Here is a 24,708-nt window from a genome sequence, read left to right on the forward strand (position 1 = left end):
AGGAGCTTTATGGGATTTGAATCAGGAACCTTTGATTCTGTGTGTGCTACCTTGTGTAAAAAGGCCATTGCTTGTTGATTGCGTTATCTGCCTATGCAAGCAAATACTCTCATTCCCAAGGCTGGACCTGCCCACCCAGGCAGGCCATTTGACCTTAAAATCCCAAAATTTAAAATTCCCAAACAGCTTGACCCTCACATAATGGAACATAGTTGCTTATACAAAATAGATTTGAACAGCAAAGGGGATGAATACTGAGCAGCCTTTTCATGTTTGTAGAATGTTGTTCTCTTGGCAAACTCAAAGCTCAGACATCTTATAGAAGGAAAAGTTTTATTATTTGGGCTAGATTTTTGTGGCTGAGACTACACAGATGATCGGATGTGTTAGGAGGTTTCTAGTAGCTCTAGGAGTTCTATATTGTCCATTTTTTAAAAAAAAAAATGGCTATATCAACCTATATTGTAAGTTATAGTGATAAGTCTTTAGAATAAGACACACTAGAAATTAAAACCATTTGAAATTTGTTAATAGACTGTCTTTTGTGAATCCCTGGGTTTATTTTCTGAACAAAATCTATACAAGTATGATGGTCCCCCTCCCCTCTTTGCCTCCAAATGACACAAGAGAGAAAACACTGGCTGTTGAAGACTCTTTTCAGTATGCGCTTATTACCATATTTGCAATATATGGCTTCAGTTCCCTCCTGTAACTACTCACTATGGGCTGTTTTCTCTTTGGAATCACACTCTTGCTTATGAAGGACAGCAAGCTGGGCTACTTGGGGTTTGTTTTGTTTTGTTTTTCAAGAAGTAACTGTAACCCAGCGCTGTGAACCAGAGGTCCAACCTAACCATGGCTATTAATCATGACCGTCCATTATTTACGGAGGATTCATTCATTGTTCCATAAAGGTATCTAGAGGGTCAATTAGAGACAACAGACAGGATTTTTCAAAGACACAAGAGGGTCAATTAAGCCCTCCTTGTAATTTTCTGCTTTAACAGCAAATGCCAGCCTATCGTGCAATAGATATAGTGAAGTTTAGAAATAAACAGGATGCTTTTTTTTTGTTTGGGAAGAAAGGTGGGGGGAGCAAGATGTCAGTTTGCTAGTAACATATGGTTCACTGTCAAGCCATGGCCAAAGCAAAAAGAGATTTTTTATCACTGCAACTGGCAAAGTGCAAAGTTCCTTTTAGGGTCAGTGTACCTTGGGTGATGAGGGAATTTCTAAGAAGGAACATTCCAATTCCACTTCATAGGCGCATCATTTGTCTCTGGATTCTTCTTGCCTGTGGTGGCACTTCTCTACACGACCAGACTAGAGTTGCAATACCCCAAGCACTTCTGTTGTACAACCTCCATTTATTTTAATCTCGATCACTGAAATGAATGAAGTTCTTAGTAAGGTTTCTTGTTTTTATTCAAATCTCATTAGAAAGAATAGAGATTGCTACAGATAGCATGATCAAGAATCCTACACGAAGTGTTTGGCAAAGGTACAGAGAGAGGTAGGTACAGGAGAACTAAATGGTTAGCAGCTCTTAACAAAATTTAGAAGAATACTACAAGAATACATATTTACATAATTTCCATTCAAGTGATGGAATCCTGGCTCCAGATTAAACCTAATGGCATAAATGGAGTTACTTTGGAGTTAGACATAGAAGCATAAAAAGCTGCCTAATACTAGATCACTCCACAGGTTCATCATGTTCAGTATTGTTTACACTGACTGGCAGCGGCTCTCCGGGGTTTCATGCTACCATCCCTACCTGGAGAAGCTGAGGGCTGAACCTTGGACCTTCTGCATGCAAAACAAATGCTGTACTACTTAGCCACAGCCCTTGTTGAATACCTAAGAGTTGCATTCTTCAATACTTAAAGGTCATCTCTTAATACCTGCCCAGGTATTAAGATCCTCATCAAAGGCTCTTCTGAGAGTCATTGCATGCTGGGATAGGGCCTTTTCTGTGGTGGTGCCAGTCCTTTGGAACTTGCTTTCCAGGGCAGCTCAACTGGTCCTTTATCCTTGTGGCTCCCAAGTGAAGATGAAGTCGTTCGCTCAGTCAGTTATCAAGCTCACACCAGAGAGCATGCAGACTATTGAACAACCAGATGGCCTTATTTGGATTCAGTTCCCCTTTTACATGAGGTGTAAAAGAGCCTTTCTGTGTGCAGATCCAGCCAATTATTGCGTGCTTTTTCTGGGCACTAAAGATAGACAGCTATTGAAACTGGCAGTTTGCCTATAATTTGCAGTTTCATTGTGTACATGTAAATTTGTCATGTCACTATCTCTGTTTTTGTTACCACTTAAAAAAAAAGAATAAAGTGTTATGTTTAAAAACAGGCCATGGAGGAAATATGTCAAACTTAACCTCTTAAAAGTAAGGCTAAGCATCTTTTTCCTTCAAAAGCTGTATTCTGTTGGAATCTGCAACATAACTTCCTCAGAGTTCTGAAATTTCCCACTGTACTCAAGCTGTTTTCTTTTCACTGTTTGATTGTTCATATAGTATAACACACTCTGCAAAGGTTTCTTTTCCCTTCAGCTTGAAAACATGTTTTCGATTGAACAGTGCCTCTGCTTTTGTCATGTTTCATTCACAAAACATTTAAGTGGTAAGCAATCTTTATTGTTTATGTTTTCCCTGTCCCCTTTTAAAAATTAAAAACGGAAGCTTTGCATTTCTGATGATTCCTCAATGTCTCTTGTGCGAGCAATTCTCAGAGTAAGCATCAGTGGTTTGATCCTTATTGTCCTCTGAAGCCCCTTATTCTCCATAGTCTTTTAGCAGAAAGTTCTAACTAATGACTTAGGGCCACACTCTGCTCTCAGATGCTGGCTTGCAACTTGCCTAGATTCCTAGGAGAGTTGTTTGTGCATCCTGGAGAACAGAATTTGGCTCTTGGTGTGTGAAATTATAGCAGAAATGGACAGAAAAGCCTCTAGCACATTCATCTTACTGACCTCAAGCATAAAGTGGGGGTGAGGGTGGGAAGGATATTAATCTGGCCTCTATGTTTTCACATTATTTTTAGCTTTATGTTTCAAGAGAGAATATATGTGGCAGGGAATTCTAGTTTTGCCATGTTTTGTGTCTTTACTTTTAAAGAGTACTATTACTTAAATTTTGTGATGATGCTTCAGTAATATCAAATACATACTATTAATCATCTTGAGGGCAGCAAGTTTGAGAAGGCTATTAGAAATGATACCACATACATAGGCAGCTGCCTTATACCAGGTCAAAATATTTGTCCATCTTGTTTAATATTGTCCACTCTGATGTGATAGTGGCTTTGGAGAGTCTCAGGCACTCCCCAGCCGTTCTGTTGTTGCATTTATATCCCACTTTTCTTCCAATTAGCTGAGGGCGCTCTTCATGGCCCCGCTGCTCCATATTATCCTCATAACAACCCAATGGGATAGATTAGTTAAGAACTGGTGGCTGTTCCCAAAACACCCAGTGAGCTTTATAACCAAGTGGGAATTTAAACCTAGTGTCCCAGGTCTAGTCCAACACCTAACTTCTACCTGCCATGATACCTATCTGAAAGAAACACCATCCCTGTTTTTGTTTTTCCTTTTGAAGATGCCCTGTTAAATTTTTGTTCATTTGAGCTTCTACAGGTTTAAGGGTTAGCTCCTCTGTTACAAGTGTTTTTTAGGAATTAAAGGTTGGGGCAGTAGATACAGGTTTTCTGTAGTGCATATTACTGTTGTAATTATTATTATTATTAGCATTTAATATTTACTTTTTAACTGAAAGGTAATTCATATCAAATTATCAAAAAGTAGTGCAGAAATTAAAACCAACATAAAACTATACATGCACATGAACAGTAAGACACCACACAATGTACAGCCTCCTATTACACACACTGCAACCACTATGGTATGTTTTGAAATGCTTACATTATAGAACTATACTTTTCACACTGCAATTTTAACAGGCTCAGCATCCTACATGGAACTGGTGATGTGTACTGTTACAATGCATATTGCTCAAGGATATGTGAAAGGCTGAATATAGCAAATGTGTATTTGTGTGCACTCAAGACAGTGATCCTTTTTATAAAAAAATAGGGTTTGCAAGTGTGTTCTGATTTCTATCTATAAAATGTTAACTGGTATAATATTAAAATTTATGGCCATTTTGTTCCTTAGTATGTAGACCACAGAGATGAGCAATGTTCATGAAGTGGTGTGTAAGCTTTTGAGGCCCACAAAACTCTTAATCAGTCTGTGTGTAAAAAAGAAGACTATAAGAAACTGCCTTATGCCTGGTGAGACAATTTAGTTCAATATTGTCTACTCCGATGTCTACTCTGAATGGCAGGAGCTCCGGGAATTGTGTCAAAAGCCAAAATTGTGCGTACTCAAAATCCATTTGAATCAATGGTGTGTGGGATTGTCAGTCATTTTCTCCAAAACTTGGCACTCTTTACACCCCTTTTCAGCCACATGCATAGAGCTAAATGTACACAACTTAAATGTGCTTAAATTGAGAGCTTACTTGAAGGTGCCTTAGACATCTTGCTTGCAGAGCATGTCCTCTGCATTTAAGCTACCAAAAATATATACAGTGATGTTTCTTGAAGATAGTAAAGGTAAAGGTACCCCTGACCATTAGGTCCAGTCGTGGCCGACTCTGAGGTTGCGGTGCTCATCTCGCTTTATTGGCTGAGGGAGCCGGCGTACAGCTTCCGGGTCATATGGCCAGCATTACTAAGCCGCTTCTGGTGAATCATAGCAGCGCACAGAAACGCTGTTTACCTTCCCGCCGGAGCGGTACCTATTTATCTACTTGCACTTTAACGTGCTTTCGAACTGCTAGGTGGGTAGGAGCAGGGACCGAGCAACGGGAGCTCACCCCATTGCGGGGATTTGAACCGCCGACCTTATGATCGGCAAGTCCTAGGCTCTGTGGTTTAACCCACAGTGCCACCCGTGTCCCCTGGAAGATAGAATGGTGTAAAACTACAGTCATACCTTGGAAGCTGAACGGAATCCATTCTGGAAGTCCATTCAACTTCCTAAACGTTCGGAAACCAAAGCGTGGCTTCTGATTGGCTGCAGGAACAAATTACTAACAGGAGGAAGTATGAACATCCTACAAGTAAATCAGGATAAATACAAGACCAATGCTCATTGCTCCTAAAGACTGGATATAGCCTAATCACTACATAAGCTTTTGCAAGCAAATAAGGATGAATGATTGCTAGCTAGCTAGCTAGCTAAATGAATGAATGAATGAATGAATTTTGGAGACCCAAAATTTTGGAATGGAATGATAGTAACATTGATTTGTTATTATTTTTAATGGATATTTTGTATCTGATTACTAATTTGGGGGTTGCTGATTTTAGCACATGTGGTTGCAGCATTGGTGTCAGTCACCAACTGTAGGGCTGCCATACGTCCTGATTTTCCATGACACATCCTGGAATTCCGAAAATGGCATCCTGGATTATTTTTTGGAATTGGGGAAATGTCATGGAAAACCAGCAGCAGGGTTTAAATCATGTTTTAAAAAGCTCCCTCCAAAACTCAATAACTTTGGGGGTTGTCTAAAAAAGGCTAAACAATTTTTGGTAGTTTCTTAAAAAACAACACCTCAACAATTTTGGGGTCAACAACTTTCAGGGTGTCCTGGTTTTTACTTTTTGAAATATGGCAACCCTAACCAACTGGTTCTTCACCAATTGAAAAAAAAAAGTTTTTTATTCTGCTTATATCCCATCCTTACTCCCGAAGGCGCTCTCTCTCAATCGGAAATTATTGGACATGACTAACTTTAGTTCATTCATTTTAGTTGGGTATAGCACACTGTATTGTTTTATTCTTAAGCACTGTATCCTCCTTTGGGATTGTCTGTTTTGATGAAGAGTGGATAAGAAATATTTCAAATAAAAAAATAAAAATCTTTCTAAAAAGACATACACTGACCACATTATTTCTGAAACATTTGGGTAATCAGTGTGATTACCTGGGGAAAGAAATTGTAATTTTAAATTCAGAAGTATAATTTTATAAATCACTTTGGCAATGCTTGTCTTAATTCTGTTTCACGTAGTATAGGGAATAACTGTCCTTATTATGCTTTGGCTTGGGTATTAGGATCTTTAACCTGCACCTAAAGCTGAGCAAATAATCCACAATGAATTATTTATTGTACATAATGAAGCTCCTGTACATCTGCTGAGATACAGGCACAATGGTGGCTTCCTTATGTATTCATTATTTAGATATGCTGCATATTTTTTGTATAGCGCTATTGATCTCAAATACTGGAAGAATTGTGTTGCACCTCTTTATACTGAATTTGAAATGTTTCATACTGGGTGAGGGGAAAAATGCATGACTCTTGTGTTCTCTGATAGTAGACATGCTGGCTTAGCCCCAGGACCATGGGTGCCCGGGGCTGTACATACCGTGTGGGTCTGACGTCACACACGTATGTCATCAGGCATGCTGATGTTTGATGCATGCACTGGTGGGTGTGCTGATGTCAGGTGTGCACACTCCTGGTGCAAACATTTGTGGGTGCCCGGCCCCTTCATGGGGAATGTTCTGAGAGCTGGAGCACCCAGCCCCCCCCCCCCAGTGCCTAGGTCTGAAAGGATAATTGGCCCTCAATGGGAGCACAACATCCATCACCAATAAAATTCTCAGTTTCAGGATGGGTCCTTTTAAAAGATAGGATTAATTTAAGAAGCCAGTGAGTGGCCCCAGATGCATAGAAGTTGATCCAAATTGGGCATAGCAGAGAGGATCCATCAATAACTGCTCCTGCTACATGAGCATAGGTGAAATGGGCTTCCTCCAAATCTTGCCATAAGGTTGTAATTTCTTTCATTTTAGGCCACACTTCCTCAAGCATTTCCAGATAAAAAATATTACTGACTGTCTAAGTTGTGAAGCTAAAGCTTTTTGTGGCATAGAGAGATTCATCAGCTCATCTTCTATCTAAGAAATACAAAGTAACAAAATATACCCTCCTCTTCCCCCCCTCTCCTTTTGGTCTCGGTGTATAAAGGGAAAATGCACTTTCCTACATTAAATCCTACATATGGTAGCATGTACTCAAAAAGGTTATTAATCTTTGCCTTATTTTCATACATCACTGTACATTAGAATATGCTGTAATACTTTGGGGACAGAGCAATTCTAAACTGTTTGTATATTTCTAGAGTGCCTATTAATGCTCATGGCCAGATGGTTATATAATAAGACACTTGAAGTGATCATCAAACCACACTTCTAAAGAACACAAAAATCACATAATAAAAGCTTAGGAAATTGTTTGGCTTCTTAAGAACAGCTCCCATATAATAAAGTGTTACTTGGTAACCTTATTTGATTGTCATTCTATCTCCTCTAGTGCCTGTATTTAACACCTTCCTTGTTACCTTATATCCAAACTCATACATAGAATAGCAATTTGTTACATGTTGGATATGCTACTGTGTTGTCTGCTGTCTTCAAAACATTTTATGTACTGAAATACATTTGAAGTAAGTGAAACCAACTGGTGAGGGTAAGAAATTGGAAGGTGGGAATCTGTAATTCTGCAGTTTGTTCTTACTTTTATATTTAAATCCCTGAGGTAAATGCCACTGTATTAAATATTGCAATAAAATTTGTCCCAGACCTGGCATTCTGCTTATGTTAAGAAGTTTTAAAGGCCATCTGTGGGCAGGACAAAAAATCGCTGGTATTGTCATCATTTACATCTGAAGGCTTCTTCTTTCTTGGCTAAGTAGGTAAACAGATGAATGACACCAGCACAGCTGTCAGAGAGATGATCCTGTGTACAGTATTTTGAATGATGAGACTTCTAAATCTTGTTTACAACTTGTAACTTGGGTAGAAATATATTTATGAGAGTTAAATTACTGTTTTGTGCCATTATTTTTGACAGCCCATGCTTATATTCTGCTTTCATTCTTAGGCAACCAAACTACATAGGTGGAATCAGTTGTAATCTATGTTTTCATGGGGCTTCTGAAGGGCCATCCTGAACCTCATGATTGAGCCCCAAAGCAGCATCACTGACCAGACCCAGTGGCGGAGCTCCATGCTCCGGCACCGAGGGGTGGAGAGCAGATGAGGGCAGGGCTGGTGCACATCCTGGGGGTGTGGCACCCAGCACAGGTGGGGGGGAGCCGCGATGGCACCCCACCGGGATTACGCTGCTGGGGGCGGTGCACTCCCCTTGCATTCGTCTTCCTCCGCCAGTGACCAGACCCAGACCTGCTTGCAACAAGTGGCTACATCATGTGCCCTCAGACTATCTGGCATCATTTACAACCAAAGAGAAGTCTCTTGAGATAGGGAACCTGTGGACCTCCAGGTTTTGTTGGAATCTAAGGTCCACCAGCCCCAGCTAGCATTCCTATTGGCCAGGGAAGATGGAAGCTGTAGTTCAACAAAACCTGGAAGGTGACAGATTCCCTACCCCTGACCTAGGGTGTTTTCAGTTGTTTGACAGGAACAGGAAGGTCTTTCCCTACTTTCCTGTGTTCAAGAATATGCAAATAGTACTCTCTTCCAGCATTGTTCATGTGAAAGGGGCTGCAGGACTGTTTGTTTAGCAATGCACCAGAGTTGTATGGTTTCTTCTACTCCCACTGTTTCTGTCACCATGTTAAGCATAACTTTTGAAGCAGAAAGCTTGTCCTATATATGGAGACTCCATGCATGATATAGAACCTCAGACAGTCAGAATTTTTTTAAATAAAAAATGGAACCTTTACATGTAGATCAGGCTCTCCACCTCATAATCATGTCCATGAAGTCCCTTTGACAGTTGCTCTCTTCATGCAGTTAATATCTTAAGAAGGCTTGATGAGTGTCTTTTCAGACATTTAGATGAACACATGTAGACTGGGGACCAGAACCAGTTCCTACAATGCTGCATCCATGAATGTTCATTATTTGTGCTATAAATATCTCAAAATAGATAAAGTTTGCTTTGGGTAATTTAGATTTTTCAGCCACAGTCTGAATAATGGGTATTCTTCTATATTGGGTTAAAGAGAATGAGACTCACTTGTGATTATATACTGCCAATTTCTTTTCTAAGTAGAATGACTATAAAATGAAGCAATTTCAATAAAACTTTTTTTTTTGGCCAGATTTTGAGAATTGACACATAAAAAGGATTTGTTCTCCAAACTGCCTTTGATTAATTATAGCTATAGACTAGCTATTACAATTTTGATTAAACTTCCAGTGAGCAGGAAAATTAGCACTTCCTGCAATATCTATATTATTTCATTAGTGTGAGTTTCCTTTTTAAAAAGCACAGCTCCCCCTCCCTTCTGCTTCTTTGAGCATCTTCAAAACTACTGAGAGAGAGAGAGAGAGAGAGAGAGAGAGAGAGAGAGAGAGTTGTATGAACACTTGGCTAAAAGGACATTGCTGGTTTACAAAGCCATCATCAAGATATTCATGCCATTGGTAATATTTTTGTTCTTATCTGAAGATTCATATTAGAGGAGTGCTTTGATGATGTTGCTCTTTACTGTGTTTGCCCACTTTATGTAGAAGAGATGCATAATAAGCAGTTTTTTCATTAAGGATTCTCTGTATAAAACTCAGAGAGGTTTGCTTCTCAGAATACAGTTCAATGACATTTGATATTTTCTGGAAAATGCTGTGTTGGAATGAGTGAGTTGTCCAATAAATTGCACTGCACTGCTCTGAGGAAGGTTCTCCAGTTTATGGGACAGCTGAGTGCCAATCACATCTACCACTCAGTTTGACAGGGTGTCTTTTCAGATGTGGGATAAATTTGCAGGATTAATCCCCTATGTTGTACGGTTTAATGTGAGTAGCATTTTTCAGCTGTCCAACCTCATTAGGGTCTGCTCATATTTCGTATAAGAGTGTGAATTCTTATTTGTTCTGCATAGTACCCTTGAAATGTTTTGGACCTGAAGTTCAATCAGTGCCTGCTGGCACACTTGTGTAAGCTGAGGCTGCTAGGCCTGGTAGTTGTTGTAGGCAATTGGAGTAAAACCACTGTGTAATTACGGCATGTATCCCAATAGTGTGCGGGTTTCATACAATTAAAAACTGGCTGTGATATGAATCTACACTGGCATTTCCCATCAGCTTGCCTGGCAAATCCATCAATTTTGCAGATTTGCTGTATGGTCAGATTGTTCATATGGTGATTTTTTAATAGAGAAAGTCACCCTTGGTGCACATACTCCCAATGGCCAGTCTGCCACGTACATATTCAGCATGAGGTGGTGGAAAATATTGGTCCAGAATGAAATAATTCACATATGTTAGTTGTACTTAAATGTACACACAAAGAGAACATGTAAGCAGATCTGCTATCCAGGAGGTAACTGCTTATGGTCAACTCCAGGTCCCCTCCTGATCCTTCTCCTTATGGTTCTTTAACTTTCAACTGGAGTTGTACTGGATAACCCTTCAAATAGATGACTCCTGTAGATAAAAGATTGTCATCTGCCAGCCATTCAAAGAAAGGTCTGTACCTAGTTCTAGTTCCACCATTGAAGTACCATGAGTGAAAGTCCTCTTGTGCAAAAAAGCCTCTGATGTTGATCAGAGCAGGCCTTTGTTGTTGATCAGAATGTAGGTACATGTGGGAACATGTAATCTTCAATGTTTAGAGGTTTAAAGGTTTTTAATGAACTCTTTCGAATTTTGCTGTGTACCGTATTTTTTGCCCTATAGGACGCACTTTTCCCCCTCCAAAAATGAAGGGGAAATGTGTGTGCGTCCTATGGGGCGAATGCAGGCTTTCGCTGAAGCCTGGAGAGCGAGAGGGGTCGGTGCGCACCGACCCCTCTCGCTCTCCAGGCTTCAGGAAGCTCTGCGCAACCCTCGGGAGACCGGCTCCGAGGGTTGCGCAGAGCTGCCTGCACTCCCGGGCTCAGCGCAGCTCTGCACGGCCACCGGGAGCCGGGCGCGAAGTCCCGCCCCACTCCCGATGGCCGCGCAGAGCTGCCTGCAGTCCCTGGATCTGCGCAGCTCTGCGCGGCCACCGGGAGCCGGGCGCGAAGTCCCGCCCCACTCCCGATGGCCGCGCAGAGCTGCCTGCAGTCCCGGGATCAGCGCAGCTCTGCGCGGCCACCGGAAGCAGGGCGCGAAGTCCCGCTCAGCTCCGGATGGCCGCGCAGAGCTGCCTGCAGTTCCCGGCTCAGTGCAGCTCTGCACAGCCACCGGGAGCCGGGCGCGAAGTCTCGCCCCACTCCCGATGGCCGTGCAGAGCTGCCTGCAGTCCCGGGATCAGCGCACTTCTCCCCATAGCCAGCCCCACAAGCTCGGGCGACAGCGGGGAGGCAGAGTGCGCCTTCCCGCTGTTCCCCGACCTGGTTCTTCCAGCCCCGCACCTGGGGGGGAAATAAAATTTTTTTTCTTTATTTCCCCCCAAAAAAACTAGGTGCGTCCTATGGGCCGGAGCGTCCTATGGGGCGCAAAATACGGTAATTCCAAATACTTGATGCTAATATTTATGTATTTATTTAATTATTTTTATTGCATTGGTAAAGTATTCACGCACAGTTTGTCAGGATCAGTTTGACATTATCATTGAAGTTTTGTTTTGCTGTTTATAATCCTTGTAAATATTTTAACATGATTTTTGTTCTGTGTTTCTCTGAGAAGTAATATGATCAAAAGCAATATGCTTCAGTGACCAGTATGTAATATTTTCTCATTGTCAAATTAAGATGCCCAGAGATGCAATGTTTTTAGAGGTTACAACATGTTAAAAATCAATTTAAAGCGGTATCTTTTGTAAACCTTTTTTGTGTTGCTTTTCTGTTTATGCTACACACTAATATTAAAAAGAAAGAAAATGCAAACATAAAATTATTTTCATGGTCTCCCCCTCCCCCAAGTGTCTGCAATGGGTTATCATTTATTTATGATACTTTTAAAAAATCTGGAATATATGGAAATTTTGTCTTGAAGCACAATATAATATTGGATTGAGAATGTTGTCTGACAGTTTCCTTCTTATAGTTCCCTAGAAAGATACTGCTGTATGAATTTTTTAAAGGGGCTTCAATATACTATGTATTTGAAAGTAATCTTGAAGTATGTTATAACTGTGGTTTCTATGCTCCTTGTACACTTGACAAATTCTTCTGCAGACTATCTTTGTGATTTTAATGTGTATAGGTGCAGATAGGTATCTACATCTGCCAGTATATTGTTGAAGTCAAAATATAGACATACAACCACTTGTTTTAGTGATGGATATATATTCCCTCTGCCCTAAGTCTGTTTCAGAATGGATCCATTCAAAATTGATTTATTAAGAGATTATAAACCAAATGTCTGAAATTAATACATTTTTAAAAACTGGTAAATTTTGAATTTGCAAGGCCATTTGAGTGTTCCTGCTTATGTCAACATGAGGATACAGGAGTTCTCAATCTTGAAGGGCATTTCCACTCTGTGAACCATCCACAGCAAATTGCTTAGTAAGTGCGGTGACAAAGCTGTGTCTATTCGAGCTGGGCAAAACACAAAATAGAAAGCGGCTCTGTACAGTTTTCTGAACATCCAGTTATCATAGAGGCTGTAGGTCTGGATATGACCTTCATACCTACCACCACCTCCTTAAACAATATGAGGTGGAAGTTGATTTCATTCATTTACTTTTAGGTCAAGTTTTTGTTGTTGTTTTTTGTAAATCACATATACAATAAAAGGTAGCAGGTATGGAGTGCTGTAAGCTGTGGGGAAGTTTCCCTGTACTCCTGATGTCATCAGGAACGCAATGGGATATGTCTTATCCATTGATTCTACAACTCGGTGGAGCCATTCAGAAATGGTGCAGACAGAGCGAGCTTTATTAGGAAGGGCATGGCAAGCTCAGAGGCCTCTGATATCAGAATGCATTTCAGCATTTAGAGGCCTCTCTGACCTTTTAGGGATCTGCAGACTTTTTCATGAACTCTGAAATGGAAGAGAAATGAAATATAATTATTTAACAACTCCCCACCTCCAAAAAAGATCAAGACATGTCAAAAGCAATATATGGACTTTCTTTCTTGCTCTATCAATACCCTGTGATGAATTTTTATATTTATACCCTCCCAACATGTGTGAAAATATGGTGTATGTATACTGCGGATACCCTTTAGATAAATTGGCTGAGTAAAGATGGTATTGGTTATATAGAGAATAAAGTATAATATAGTCATCTGAATATTTAGATTGTTACCAGGTTAATGAGGCAATTAAGGACCATCACCATGTGGCTTTTGTATCAGATTGGCTTTATGTCAGCAATTTCAGTAGCAGGGGGAAATTGCCTTACTGAAATTCAGAGTTTACTCGGCTGTAAATGTTCATGTGACTAAATATGAAGACAAGGCCTTAAACTGGAATCACCAAGATTGTTTTAACTGAGCTTTTATACTACCTTCAGACCACTATAATGTCTTCATGGTTTAAAACTGTGTGGTGTTGGCAGCTTTGATATTGGATGCTTTCATCTCACAAGGTAATATTACAATTTTTATTTTTATTTTTCTGGCAGACTTGTGAAACATGTTCAGTTACCGTATATACTTTCCAACACAAAGCCCAACTCTCTTCTACCCTTTGAAGAGAATGGTTTTTGGCAACTGGCATGAAGGAGTTTGTAATGCTGCACTGGTAAATGTCTATGCGTCTTGGCTTTTGCTTATCAAGGTTATTTGTCAGAAAAAATATTTTTTGCAATAGCAAAACCTTATCTGCTGACAACCAAACTTAATACTGAGGTTTTCCCTCCTTCCAAGCTATAGCATGTTGATTTTATATATTTATTTTATTTTATTTTATAGTTTATCAAGTTTGTCATAGTTTATTTGAAATTAAAATATGTAGTCTTCAAATGACCTTACAGTGACTGACCCTCAAAATCTAATCAGTCCAGACTTTCATGAAAATCGACAAATATGTCAGGTGAACCTTTCAGCATCAAAAATTGTTTTAAATATTTCATTTGCGGACCAGGCATAATTTTACAGAGTCCCTGTGACTCCAAGGCCGAACAATGTTGTTTTGCTGATGGCAGGGCTGTATGCTGGTTCATGTTACCATCGCAAAATCTTCCACTTTTTGCATTCTAGAAAAGCATTGAATCTACAGGAGTATATTATGTGCATAATCTATTGATTATAATAGACTATGCAAAGTGGCCTTTGGCAGTCAATGCATGGCAAAAAAAAAGCAATGTAAAATGAGAGGTAAACAAAACCAGGTTTAAGTCAGCACTGCTTCAAATATTCTATTAATAATTAGCATTTCTATAGGGCTTTAGAGAGCTGGTTTGTACACCAGAACTAGGAACCACAGTTTGAATGACTCTTCCAGTTCTAACTTACAGCCAAACCATATATTTTCTGGTTTGGATCAATTAGGAAACCAAGAAAGGAACTGAGGGGAAAGGGAAGTCTGTGACCTCGAGGAATTAACTCTAGCTTGGGCATTGCATTCAAAATACTTTACATGCCTTCTGACAAGTAGCCTTTACACCTACCCTGTAAAGATGGATACAGAATATCACTGTGTGTAAAAACCACATAAGAGGGTTTAGCTGTGATTGTGCATATTTTGGAAGCATCAGTGTAGGTTTAAAGCAAATAATCATGGGGAAACAAATGTATTCTTTTTACATGGAATTTATCTCTGCACAAATGGCCCTTGGTTGAATGAGCTGATGAAAGTAATTGTAAAGTAATCCAGAGATTCAACAAGTTTAGTCTAAGTAAACTTGCCTTCCACCCCCCACCCTCCTAAAAGCTGGGTTGTACAGTCTAATTGGTCATGCTTTGCTTCCCTTCTGGCCCAAATGAGCAAACAAACTAGGCAGGAGATAATATAGTGTTAAATGTGGACTTGGAATTGTGGTGAAAGAAAGAAAGAAAGAGAGAGAGAGCCCATTGTAGTAGCAGTAGATCTACACGCATCAGCATGTAGCTAATGCACAATTTGAAATATTAAGCAAAGAACCTTGGTTTCTCATTATGTGTAAATCTTTTAAAAAGAAAAGAAAATCCTGCATGAACAGTATAGTTTAGTATACCAAGAACATTGCCTTTACCACTGCATTTTAACATAGCCATTGTTCATTATGTACTTTAACAAAATGTGTTTTTCCTTTGAATAAATGCTGCTGAATTACTTATTGTTTGTTGAACTATGACATCTAGGTAAGACTATCATTTAACACAGGGTGATTTATCTCTTATTCAAAGCAAGCCGAACCACTAATAAATAAATAAATAAGCCTCTTTTAATTTTTGACTATTTGAATGCAGTTCAGTATCTGACCCACCAAGGGGAGCTGCAGATTACTGTGGACAGCTCTTTGCTTTCATAAACCAGAAGTGATCAAAAGGGGAGTTTTATTTTCTTCAAAATCTCTTTGCTTGCCTTTCCTGTAGTGAATATTTTGGGAGTTTTCTTTACTTCTGTGGGAATGAGAAACATCAGGACTTCTATATGTGCAGCCCAGCTGTTGTGATACAGCATTGATATCTCTCTGTGTGTGATGTTAGTGCCTCTGGTACTGGATAATCTGGTACAGAAGTCAATGAACTTAATGCAGTATTGGTAATCCAAGGGAGTTTGAGTTAAATGCTTTTGACATGCAGAATAAAAGTCAAGGGCAAAGCAGACTTTAAATATTCTTTCTGCAGAGCCTGGAATAGCTGTAATTGAATCCTCACATGAAACATATTATCTGAAGTAAAGCTGGCTAGCATCTCATCTCCGAATACCAGAGAGTTAGGGTGTCTTCTCCACACAAATGTTCTTTTGACATTGTTGAACATCAAAACTCCCAGATAATTCATAATGAAAATGCAGACATTCTACGGTCTCTACCAAAGCAGGATAAACTCTGTATACAGAAAGTTATAACTCCTACTGGTGCTTCAGCAGCTGACACAGTATAATGTTTGCATCATTGGGTTATTATTTGTTATTTTGGTGCAGATGTAATTCAAGGAGTGGCACTTTAATCTCCTTAATCAGTGAACATTTTAACCTTTGTATTATTATTAATAATAATAATAATAATAATAATAATAATAATAATAATAATAATATCCTGCTCATTTGGCTGGGTTTCCCCAGCCACTCTTGAGATTTTGAAGTTCCATTGATGCTTCAAGTATAAATGCATCTTTTGAAACCTACAGTGTAGACAGTGCATCAAAAAGGTTGAATAGAAACTTAGGAGCATAGGAGTATCAACAATGTGGCTTGCCCTGGAGCAGGATGACAGATGACCTGACACTCTGTCACTTCCCTTCTAGGTCTGTTCTCTTCATTTGGCAAGTAAGCCCTATATTAATTAATAACAATAATATGACTTGTTCATCATCCTTGCAAGTGTCAAGAAGCCTTTTTGACTTTCTCACAGTCCCACCTAGATCACCTTGTTTTTCTCAGGCACATCATCCTGTTCTGCATGGTTTATGAAAGCGAAGAGCTGTCCACAGAAATCTGCAGCTCCCCTTGGTGGGTCAGACACTGAAATGCATTCAAATGGTCAAAAATTAAGAGAGACTTACTTATTAGTGGTTCAGCTTGCCTGTGTCAAATGATAGGCTCACCTAGATGTCATAGTTTAAGAAGTAATCCAGGAGCATTTACTGTAAAACTTGAAAGACATCTAATAAAAATGATTGGCAGAAGATTCAGAACAGAACTCTAGGACAAACATACAGTACATGTCTTTCCACAAAACATAATAACTATATGGAATTCACTGTATGCAATTTGGTGATGGTCACAATCTTAAGTAGCTTTAGAATAGAAAACTCATTCACAACGATAGATCTGTTACTGGCTATTTACCCCTGGTAGTTAAATTGAACATCCAGATTTAAAGGCAACATGCCACTGAATACCAATTTTGCGGCAGTGATTTATCTTCTTTGCCCATGGACCTCATAGAAACATCTGTAGAAACAGGATGGGCCTGGTGGATCTTTGATCTCCTCCATCAGGATGCTTCTCATGTAGTTATCCTTTCCCCAAATGTAGGGCTACAATTTTCTTCTGTCCTCCTTCAGTTCTGCCCCCCCTTCCATGCAAATGCAACAGCAGTAGTTTTCACCTCATCTGCTGTTCATACCACCTACCCTGTATGCATTATGTAGTCCGGGGGGGGGGGGTTGTCAACCTGTTCCCTACCACCCACTAAACAAGTTGGGATGGTAGAGTACAAAGAACAGTGTACATAATTTAAGTGGTACAATGAAAAATAAAATAAGGATTGGCTGGAGGTAGAGGGTAGCTCTTTATTATGTGGATTGAAAACTGGGAGGGCAGTAATAAGTTATATTTTGAATGTTGTGCTTTATCACCTTCAAGTGTAGGTAAATCAAATTCAGAGAAGATTGCTCTGTGAATCAAGTAAGGACACTTTAAAAAATAAATAAATTCGTACATTGCACTTAAGTTGTTTTTGTCATTGTGACAGATCCGGAGCTGCACGCCTTGTCATTTTGAAATCACAGCCAAGTTTGTATTATATTTATTTGTTGTGCTACCTTTTGAAAAAGACTTTCCACACTGTTGCTTTTGGAACATAACTCCAGCCACCAAATTTCATTGTGAATTTTGTTCATTTGTTGTTTTAAACATTAGTATACCACCATTCAACCAACTGTTCCCAGTGCAGTTCATTATAATATAATACATCAAAATTCCAAACAGCTCAATACAAAAATCACCAACAGTTTAAAGGTGTTAAAATTTTGAAAAGCGAGGAGAAAGAAAGGACTGGTGCGAATAGAACAGCCAAGTGGCTACCAGGCAAGCCTCTCTGGGGAAGGAATTCTGCAGATAGGGTGCTACCACTGGGCAGACCCTTTCCTTACTGGCTGCTACCAGCTTCACTAGATTGTTGTTGTCTACATGGGAGGAGGAAGAAAATCCATCTGTTAACAGTGACCCAGCAAATGACCAAGTAGTGGAGGAGGCGACTGTGAGTATGTAAGCCTCTGTCTCCTCTGGACCTTTGCTGGGGACTGGATGTAGGACCTTGTACATGCTAAGTGTGTGTTGGACCCTTGCTGGGTTAACAGCTCCCTGCTGAGCTTGGAATCAGTAGCAAAACTCCCTTGCTGAGCCCCAGTTTCCCCACAATAGGTGCCTCATGGACAGCTGCTGTGGCAACTGTTTTTTTGCGGCTTGATATACGAGCAGAGCAATTAATTATATGTCAGCATGTTTGTAGTTGATAGGAAAGCAGGTATCCAGTGCTAGCAGACGTAGACCATGAGTTGGAGTGTTGTACCCTGTCTTTGTAAATGGGAAATCTGGGTCCAATCCTTACTCAGTTAATCTTGAGCAAGTCATCATTTGCCCTGTATATCTATTGAATTATGAACCTCTCGAGCACACCAGGCACTCCTTTTAACAGCCTTAAATGTTTTCTAGAAAGACATGGCTATTATCCAGATGCCTTCCAGAGCACGTACCTACCTGCCAATCAGATAGACCTCATTTATTTCCTATTTACAGGCCTTGGCTTTGTCCCTCCCAAAACCATGCTTGCAGACTAGCTTTCTCAAGGCTACCAGATGGGTGTTCCTGGCTAATCATTAGCCACAGCACTTAGCCATGGGCAGGGATGCAGGCCAGCAATGGGGGAAGCCAGAGGGAAACAGTAGTTAAGTTGCAACATAACTGTGTGCAGATGGTGCCAGAAGTGAAGCAGCTAATGCTAAAGTTGCCCCAGGAGTAGAATTGTGATAAGAAAGGATACTCAGTGAGAAGAGAGAAGGAATGTATGATGAGCTCGTTATTAAAAGGAAACAAAAGCTCTAGGAGCCAAAAGAACATTCAAGTCACTTATGCAGCAGGTTTTATCTTCACACACTTTTATTATAGTATACAACATGATGTCATTTAGATTTTTTATGGCAACGGTTGTGTTAGCCTTGTCGACTATTTTTACTGGCCTTTTTTACTGTCACATTTGCTTCAGATGCCTAATTTTATGTTATTGCAATGATGTTCCACACTGTGTTCAAAGAATCAATACAAGTCCAAGCACCGTTCCGTGGAGATCACATTATATGAGTTTAATAACGTACAATATGGGCTTTGATGTATATGCAGGTTGTGTTTCCCAGGGTTTTTCTTTCTCCCTTTTTTAAAAAAAAAAAACTACGATGAAATTCTTTTGAGTAGTGTTTATTCTTTTTGTCAGCACACTTTATAATATCAAAGCCTTTCCAGAGGAGTGTAGGACTACTGAGTTATGTTTGGGTCATGTTTTGCTGTGTGCCCTTTAATACTGTAGCTTTAGAAATGCAATTTTCAGCCTCTGCTTATTAGAATATGATAAAGTATTCCTGGTCTATGTCCAGCTCCACTAATCTCCAGACTACACTTCATGAATTAGGCATGAAGATTTTAGTCAATGTGCTTTCAAAGACCAATGTTTAGGGAATCATGGATTTTCTACAAGCTGAGGGAGAAATCTATAATAGGAGGAACTGATTTTCAGACATCATATTCGTTGGAAGAAATGACCACTTTCTGGCTTAGAAACAGAAGAGAACACATTTATTAGAATACTGACAATCTGGTTAAAATGTACTGTACACTTTTAAGAAAGAAAAGCTGTAGCTTTTTAAAATGCTGGGTAACTGCTCCACAGAGCCTGCTACTGCCTCATAATATCAGGTCCGTTTATTCTTGTAATTTTCAAGAAGTTGCTTACAAATTAAGTAAATTTGGTCATACTTAACCCTGTTACCTCTGTCCCCTGCTATAATTACCAGCGCTACTGGTAAGCCCATAATCCTGGTCTCCCAAGGACATCTGCAGGTAAAAGAAGCCATTAGCAGCAATCCGTTTTATACATGAAATGGGGAATGCCCGTGAAAATGTCCCACAACAGTCCCTTTCACTGCAAAACCACTTTTTAAAATGTCTTTTTTTTAAAAAAGGCTGATAATTCAGCATTATATGCACATATATATTGTACAAAGTAGCAAATCAAAATCTTAGGTCTAGTTTATTTGTTACTATGCATACATATTATTTAATACCATAGCTATTGTGTATAGCACACATGGCAACCCACAGGCTTCATACAGGCCTTCATTCTGCTTTGCATGGATGTCCAAGACACTCCCACTGCCTCCCAATTTCTTCTTTTTGCTGTTGAATTTTGGTGTCCAACCCATCATGCAGGCTATTAGGTGGGCTCTTCAGAACACAGTTGCCATGGGGAGAAAAGTGCTCAGGGATGGTACTCTCCATTCGCTTACTTCCTGATTGCAGCTATATTCCCTCAGGCCACTAAACATCTTTTTAGCTGGCTTGAAGGAAGCACAATTGGAATGGAGAAAGATGTGTGCAGGAAGTCATCCTTCCCCCCACCCTTGTACCTCAGTCTCCATATAAATGAAACTTAGACTGTGAGGAGTGCAGTCATGATTGAGAGAATGGTACACAGAGAAGGTTTATCTCCTCGTCCTCAAGAGTATGTGTGTATGTGAGCCCAGACCCTACCCACCATTGGCTCTAGCCATACCCAGTGGCATGTGATGCCCACTTTCCACCTACTGTTGCTTGTGGTCCATGGGGCAAAAATACCTAGTGCATAGGAACATTCAACACAAGATCTGCTCAAAGTAGACCCAAAGACCTTACGTATTTGCAGTGCATTTCTTCTGAGTGCATTTCTTCTTTTATTAAGTTTAATAAAATCCATTGATGGCTATGAATAAAGTCATGTAATAATAAGCTTAGTTCATGTAACCTAGGCTTTATATAAAGTGGTTTAATCTATTATCCATCCTATCACTTGCTAGGCATTGTGCAGAATGCAGAAGTGATATGGATTCCTTGACCCAAAAGCTTATACTTGGGTCTGAGTCACAAACATTCAAGAGTTTCCATCATAAAAATCAAACCCACAGCTTTGAGTGACCAGCCACAAGCCCAGTGTAAAATGTTAGAGAATAGATCCTAAGTACATAGCAATGAGGATAGAAAAGTGAGAATTATTAATAAATTATTATTATATTTTTATCCCACTCTCATAAGGAGTTTAGGGAAGTGTATTGTTTCCTGCCACTAGCTTTATTCTCACAGTTACCCTGCTGGTTGTCTTAGTCTGTTACAGCAAAACCAACAAGTAGTCAAGTGGTATCTTCAAGATTAATTTATTGTGGCATAAGACTTTGTGGTGTAAGAGTTCATTTCATCAGATCCTATACTGGAAGACATACTGTATACACAGTTCTGGAGGAAGGCATAGGGAGGAGTGAGGTCAGAAGGAAGTGATATTTAGAAAGGACAGATGGTGACAAATAAATACATTTACATGGTTCCATTGGTGCAATTCACAATGTGCTGTTGGTGATAACACTGAAACTCGCTGGCATAGGTAAGCTTTCACACATGAAATAGAATTAAAACCCATAATCTCAATTCAGACCACAGGTGATAGAAATGAATTTCCTGATAAACTGATTTTATGCTGGAGTTTCCCTTTGATGTTTCATTGGTTCAGAATGGCTACTTGAAGGCTAGTGGCTTTCTGTAAGGCTAAAATTTCCTCTTTTGAAGACTGTCCTTTCAGATGTCTGACTTGTGTTCATTTATTCTTTTCCATGGAGGCTGACCAGTTTGTCATTAGTGGGACACAGAAGGGCATTCACTGCTGATAGATGATGATGTATGTCACAATGGAAGATGAGCAGGTAAACCCTCTGCTGTTGCAGCTGACTTTATTAGATATGAGGTCAGAGTTGGTATCTAGTTGTGTCTCAGTTATGTGGCCTGTTGTTGCTGGTAAAGAGCATTTTTAAGTTAGTCTGCAAGCAAGAATGGCCCTTAAGTGCAAGTAGATAAATAGGTACCGCTTTATAGCGGGAAGGTAAACGGCGTTTCCGTGTGCTGCACTGGTGCTGGCTCACCAGAGCAGCTTCATCATGCTGGCCACATGACCCGGAAGTGTCTCCGGACAGCGCTGGCCCCCAGCCTCTTATGTGAGATGGGTGCACAACCCCAGAGTCGGTCACGACTGGCCCGTACGGGCAGGGGTACCTTTACCTTTACCTTTAAGAATGGTCCTATACCTGAGACCTGCAAAGGGAAAAGTGCCATTGTCTGGGATGGATTGTAGATCATTGTAGTTCATAGGGCCTTCTCTGCAGTGGCACCCATACTGTGAAGCCATCTCCCTTTAAAAGTTATGAATAATTTGTTAGTTTTGATTAATTTTATTTCATGAAATTTATATATGACTTGATCGTAAGAAAACCTCTAAGCAGTTTACTGTGCAACTTACAGTTTACTGGACCAGAGAGGTGATCAATGCCTCTTTACAAGAGGGGGTAGTCTCTGCCTGTTTGAAGGAGGAAGTGGTAAAACCACTCCTTAAGAAACCTTCCCTGGATTTGGAAAACCTAACTAACTACCAACCAGTTGCTAATTTCCCTTTACTGAGCAAGGTTCTGGAGTGAGTGGTCGCAGACCAGATCCAGGTGCTTTGGGAAGAAACTGATTTTCTAGATCCATTTCTATCGGTAAAGTAAACCCACTATGTATATTGGTCTAGGCTTTAAAATTATGGAAGTTGTGGTGACATTTCTTGAGTGCCATCTGTCTACGAGGCCAGATAAAATTGCCATTAATGCATCTGACCTCTACATTGTCACCGTTAACTCCATGGCTGAATGGCAGTTTTAACTTGTGCCTACACGGTCTGAAACTGGCACGCTAGTCACTGCTATAAATTTTGACTCTTAATTAATTTACAGAGTCTGTAGTTGCTGTTTCTCAGTGATTAATCATATGTTTTTGTTTAATATGTTGTATAGGATTTGGATGGTAGAGGATATTTTGGTGGCCTTTAAATCTGTTTTAAAAAGGTTAATATTTTAAGCAGGGAGAAGACTATAGCCAACAAATGACTCATAAGAACTGTGGAAGTTTTCATCTTGATATGGTGCAATAATCTGTGTTCTCAGTTGAAGAATGTAGCGGAGTTGAGTTTCCAGTGTCAAGTTCTTCAGGGAAGGTGAAGTGGTGTTCTGAAGCTTCATGAACCATGTCCTTGCTGAATATACTGACAGAACTAAGCAAACATGAAGTCATCCTAATTACTGATGAGCAAAGGGACATTTTTCCACTGCATTCCTTTCCCCTTTTTATAAAAGGCAGGATGCTATTGTTGTAGCTCTGAGAGCCCCCAGGCTGCTCAGAAAACAGGCAAAAAAATCAATAACCCACTTGTTGAGGATAAGTGAATTAGCTTGTGTTGAATGTAACCGAGTACCTGAACACTTCACTGAGCAGCTTTGGTTTTGTGAGAAAAGAGAATTGTAAGGATTGTCTTGCTGTGGCTGGGACTGGTGCTGATTTCTGATTAATCATGCCAAATAAGGAGGAGTTGCCTGTTTATCCTGGGTACTAATGTGGGATTTTGTTCTCTTTCTCTATCTTTCTTTGCACAGTTCAGCTCTCTGAGCAGAATTATCTCTAGTCCAAGCTTCCTTATTAAACGCCTTGGTAAAAATAAAAATAAAAACCTCATAGAAAGAGCCATGGTATAAATTAAAATTATGTTGTACTGCATTTAACTACAGACCAGATCCTGCAGTCCAACTTTATTTTTCTCACTGTTGAGTATCTGTGGGAAAGCTGTAGCCAGGATGAACAGTATGTCCTTGTCTTAGGTGTTAGTCTTGAATGCATCCTCCCTCCGCTGCCAGTTTCATTGTTGGTTTGATCTTGATTGTGTGTTTGGGTAGGGGTGGAATCCTATGCAAAGAGATTGCATGAAAAGCTGGGGACATTTCAAAAGTCAGTGCTCTGTTGGCTCTAAAGCAAAGGCAGATAGGCTTTGAATTGTTTTATGGCAACCGAAGCCAGTTTGTGGAATCATTTCAGTAAATAACATTTAACAAAAGCTAATCCAGGTAAACTATCTCCTACAAGATGTTCAGACCAAGCTGCAAAAAAAGAAAAAAGAAATGAAAAGTTTTGAAGAACTTTTGGGAATAGAGTATTTGGTTGGCTATTAATTCATTTATCTTCTTTGGTGATCACTTGTAGCCGAGTAAGATTGTCTTCCATAAACACAGTTTTAACAATGAGTTCGTAAGTGACTGAGGCCAATTCTGGATCCATACGTCCCTCCACAGTGGGAACATTGGTTTCTGGGTGGGAGTTGGTCATGGTGTGGATTTGCCAAGCGTGCCTTCCTCTTAGCACGTTTCTCCCTTGCGTCCTGAGTTTGAGTGTCTTCAAAGCCCATGACACCTTTGGAAAAGGCTGTTCTCCAACTGGAGCGCTGGCAGGCCAGTGTTTCCCAGTTGTCAGTGTTTATACTACTTTTTAAAGATTTGCCTTGAGACAGTCTTTAAACCTCTTTTGTTGACCACCAGCATTACGCTTTCCATTTTTAAGTTTGGAATAGAGTAGTTGCTTTGGAAGACGATCATCAGGCTTCCGCACAACATGACCAGTCCAACGAAGTTGATGTTGAAGAATCATTGCTTCAATACTGGTGATCTTTGCTTTTTCCAGTACTCTGATATTAGTTCGCCTGTCTTCCCAAGTGATGTGCAAAATTTTTCGGAGACCCCATTGATGGAATCTTTTGAGGAGTTGGAGATGGTGTTTATATGTCCATGTTTCACAAGTATATAGTAAGGTTGGTAGTACAAT

General features: G+C 39.9%; 1 protein-coding gene across 1 annotated transcript in view; it reads left to right on the top strand.

The window, feature by feature from the left end:
• WWOX (WW domain containing oxidoreductase) overlaps positions 1 to 24,708 on the top strand; it is a 544,910-nt gene that overhangs the window by 195,129 nt on the left and 325,073 nt on the right. The window lies entirely within an intron of this gene.

The sequence above is a fragment of the Podarcis liolepis genome (assembly GCF_965112155.1).
Source record: "Podarcis liolepis genome assembly, chromosome: 7".
In the NCBI taxonomy this organism is placed as follows: domain Eukaryota; kingdom Metazoa; phylum Chordata; class Lepidosauria; order Squamata; family Lacertidae; genus Podarcis; species Podarcis liolepis.